This window comes from Talpa occidentalis, unplaced genomic scaffold, assembly GCF_014898055.3.
Source record: "Talpa occidentalis isolate TD23 unplaced genomic scaffold, MPIMG_talOcc4v2.1 talOcc4.4, whole genome shotgun sequence".
NCBI classification, from domain to species: Eukaryota; Metazoa; Chordata; class Mammalia; order Eulipotyphla; family Talpidae; genus Talpa; species Talpa occidentalis.
The window spans coordinates 90,460,911-90,465,668 of NW_023604295.1; the positions used below are offsets into that span (position 1 = coordinate 90,460,911).

Below are 4,758 nucleotides of genomic sequence, written 5' to 3' on the forward strand. Positions count from 1 at the left end.
CTCTGGCTGGCTGGGAATCGAACTCCTGCTGCAGTGGCAGCGTATAGCTTCATAGGTTGCATCTTAACCCTTGTGCTACCAGGGAGGCTGGCAACATGATAATTTAATATGCACACACAATGAGAAAGGATTCTCATCAAGTTATTAGCACATCTATCACTTCACATATTTACCTTTTCCTTTTTTTCTTTCTTTCTCCCTCTCTTCCTCCCTCCCATTGTTTTTGGTCTTAGTACTTTGTACTTTTTCTTGCAAAGTACTTCTTTCAATGTACTTCTTTAAAGTACTTAGTACTTTGGTACTTTTTCTGTAGCTGATTAATTTGACTTAGCATAATTTTCTCTAGCTTCATTCATGTCACAAATGGCAGAATTTCCTTCTTCTTTTAAAATTGAATAATATTCCATTGACTATTATCTCTCTCTATCTATCTATCTTTCTTTCTTTCTTTTAGCTATCTAGCTGTCATCTATAATCTATCTTCATCATTGATCTTTTTTTCAACTCTTATCGATCTCTATCTTTATCTTGAATTAAAAAATTATTATGTAGCATTGGTTAACATAATTATATTTTGGAGGTTAGGAAGCCCCACTTCTGGTTCTCACCACCAGAGCACCCCAGCCTACCATTGTATTTCATTGTGCACCTTCCCCACTTTGTGCTTCATCTTCCCCCTTCTCCTTGTCTTCTGAATGACTGAGCTGTTTTTTTTTTTTTTTTTAAGGAAAATGCTATTTATTTGATTTACTTGTACTGCTTAAGGTTGCATTTTTTTTCCATTTTTATTTATATATTTTTACAACATTGCTCATTTTTGTACAATGTTTGATTTTTCCTCTCTGGTGGTGCAGCCACAAAATTCCCACCACCAAGACACCAGTGAACCATCACCATAGACTTCCATTTTCATCCCTTCCTCTCCCTGATGAATATCTGATATATAGTTTGCCTGCTAGATTTGTCTTTTTTTTTTCCTGATCCCTTGTATGGTTTCTATAAATTTATCTTGTAAGTGAAACCATCTGATGTTTTCCTTTTCCCTTCTGACTTATTTCACTGATAATAATCCCTTCCAGCTCCATCCATGTCGCTGTGAATGGCATAAGTTTATCTTTTTTTGACTGCTGAGTAGTTATCCATTGTGTGTCTACACCACAGCCCCTTGATCCAGTCATCTGTTTTGGGGGATTTATGTTGTTTCCATATTTTAGCTATTGTAAATAGTGCTGCAATAAACATAGGAGTGCAAGTTTCCTTTTGAATTAATGGTTTTGTGTACTTTGGGTAGATTCCTAGGAGTAAAATTACTGGGTCATATGGTAGATCCATTTTTAGTAATTTGAGGGTCCTTCAAACAGCTTTTCATAATTGTTGGACTAGTTTGTATTCCCATCAGTGATGTGAAAGTATTCCTTTTTGTCCACATTTTTGCCAGCATTTGTTGTTAGTTTTTTAAATGTGGATCTGAAGGACTCAGTTCTATAGTCAGCTTTCAAGAGCTAGTTTTGAATTTGTTTTTTAAGTGACCATTTTTCTGTTTTCTCTATTTTCTATATGTATGTGACACCATTGATATTTGTGCTGGTTTGTTTTTCTTAGCATAATCCCTTCCCATTCTATTCATGCTGCCACTAATGGCATAAGTTTATCTTTTTTGGTTGCTGACTAGTATTCCATTGTGTACATTGATATATACCATATATTCTAGATCCACTTGTCTGTGTTTTTGCACTTAGTTTTTTTTTCTATAGTTTGGCTATTGTTAATAGTGCTGCACTGAATATGGAAGTAAAAATTTCCCTTATAATGTAATTAGTGTTTTGTGTTCTTTGGGTAGATACCAATGAGTGGAATTAACCGGTCATGTGGTAGATTCATTTTTATTTTTATTTATTTATTTTTTTAACTTTAAACAAATTTTTATTACACAAAGGTTGTCACATAATTGTATATTTCTCTACTTTGTACACAATTATTTTTCTCTCCACAGAAAGGCTGCTTCTTAACTTCTCATCTGGTGATGGCAAGCACTACAATCCTGATTTTAACAGAATAGTAGTAAAAATGCCTCGGTGATTTAAGTTTAAAGCAGTACATTGGTACATGGCTCTTGCACTCAGTCATCAGGAATGTACAAATGTCTTTTTATTCAAAAATACAAAATAAATTATCTGTAGGCATGGGCAATGACAGCAGTAAACCATTATATGTTGTCAACTGAAACCAGTAACTGATGATTATAGTGATTTTCTTAAACATCAGCCAGCCTTTTCTTCAGTCATTTCCTTCAACTGACTTCTCTGAAGTTATAGATGAGGAACCCTGCTTTGAGCTTCCTCTCACAGTTCATCAATAATGGTAAATCACTATTCTAGGAATTAGAACATGCCACCTCCCATACCACCTCCCATTCCACCCATTGCAGGGTCCTTCTCTTCTTTAGGAATTTCTGTAACTACAACTTCTGCTGTAGTTAACAGAGAGGCTACTCCAGCAGCATCCAATAAGGCTGTTCTTATGACCTTGGTTGGATCAATGATTCCTTTTTCCACCATATTCACAAAATCTCCCACCATAGCATCATAACCAACTTCTGAGGAACTCTGCAAAATTTTCTCAACTATTAATGATCCTTCAACACCTGCATTCTTAGCAATAGTCATTGCAGGAATTTTGAGTGTTCTTTTAATAATCTCTATACCAATTTTCTGATCTTTATTAGCTGGAGTTAATGAGTCCAAGGCTGGAATGTACCAAAGCAGAGCACAACCTCCTTCAAAAACAATGCCTTCTTCAACAGCAGCTTGTGTAGCATTGAGGGCATCTGTTACTCTTTCTTTTCATTCACTTCAACATCACTTGTCCCACCAACCTTCAGCACAGCTACTCCATCTGAGAGTTTTGCCAGACGTTCATTTAGTTTTTCTTTTTCATATTCACTAGTTGTGACATCTAACTGCTCAATGATTACTTGAATACGTTTTTCAATTTGAGCCTTGTCACCTTTTCCTTTCAAGAGCATGGCATCATCTTTGGTCACAATGACCTCTCCAACTTTTCCTAAGTCATGAGGTTGAACATCTTCAAGATTTAAAGTTAATCCCTCTTCTCCAAATACTGCACCACCAGTAGCAATAGTCATATATTCCAGCTGATTCTTTCTATTGTCACCGAAACCTGGAGCTTTGACTGCTACAACTTGAAGACCCACTTTTAGCCTATTCAAAACAAGTGTACTCAGAGCTTCTCCATCGACATCTTCTGCAATTATGACCAAAGGCTTACGGTGAGCACCGGCAATTTCAAGGGCAGGTACAATGGACTGGACACTAGAAATTTTCTTTTCACTCAATAGAACATAGGCATCTTGGAATTCACATTTCTGACCTTTTGATGTATTAATAAAGTATGGAGAAATATAACCTCGATCAAATTTCATACCTTCAATAATTTCCAATTCATCATTCAGTGTTTTTCCATCCTTTACTGTGATGACCCCCTTTCTTCCAAACTTTTTCATTGCATCAGAAATGATGTTTCCAATTTCTTTGTCTCCATTTGCAGAAATCGAGCAATTTCTTCAGGGGTTGTCACTGGTTTTGACTGCTTCTTAAGTTCAGCAATTACAGCATCAACAGGCAACATCACACCTCTACTTATTTCCACTGGATTAGCACCTTTGCTAATCTTCTCGAAGCCTTCCTTGGCAATAGAGCAGGCCAGTACAGTGGCAGTAGTAGTACCATCCCCGGCCTCTTCGTTTGTGTTATTGGCAACATCTTGAACAAGTTTGGCGCCAATATTTTTATATTTATCCTTTAAGTCAATGGACTTTGCAACAGTCACACCATCTTTTGTTACTTTGGAACTTACCCAACTTTGTTCAATAATCACTGTTCTTCACTTTGGCCCCATAGTAACCGCCACAGCATCAGCTAAAAGGTCTACACCTTGAAGCATTAAAGCTCGGGCATCTGCACCAAATTTTACATCTTTGGCATAAGCCCGAGTGAGATGAGGAGCCAGGGTCCTGGACACCGGCCTAATCTGGCAAAGGACTGAGAGTAATCGAAGCATTTCTGTGGGGCGGCAGTAGAGCATGCGGGCGACGACTCGGACCGTCCGCGGCGAGTGAGGGCTAGATTCATTTTTAATCTTTTGAATAACATACATACTACTTTTCACAGGGGTAAAACGACTCTATATTCCAGGCAAGAGTGTAGGAGGGTAGCTTTTCCCCAACATTCATGCCAGCACTTATTATTTCTGGACTTTTTGATATGGGCCGTTCTCACAGGTATGGTTTGTGGTTTGATTTGCATATCTTTGATGATATATTTATTATGAATATTTTTTCATGGATTTGTTGGCAATCTATTTTCTTTGGAAAACCGCCTATTTAATTCTTCTATCCATTTTTGATTGGGGTGATTGTTTTCTTTTTGTTAAGTTGTATGCCTTCATTGTATATTTTTACCATTAGCCCTTTGTCAGATATATATTGTGTCAATATTTTATTCTAATCAACAGGGTGTCTTTTTGTCTAGGTTATGGTTTATTAGGTGTATAAAAGCTTTTCAGTTTAATGTAGGTCAAATTGCTTATCTTTTGCTTCCCTTGTTGTTGGAGAGGCATCTATGAATACATCACTGAAGCTTATGTTTTGAAGTGTTTTGCTGATATTTTCTACCATGGATTTTATGGTTTCAGGTCTTCCATTTGTCTTTTATTCTTTTGTGTTGATTTTTTTGTGTG

At 36.7% G+C, this 4,758-nt stretch overlaps 1 pseudogene; it reads right to left on the reverse strand.

Moving 5' to 3' along the window:
- Positions 1-2,046: 2,046 nt before the first annotated feature.
- Positions 2,047-4,085, reverse strand: LOC119256917 (60 kDa heat shock protein, mitochondrial-like; annotated as a pseudogene).
- Positions 4,086-4,758: the final 673 nt, after the last annotated feature.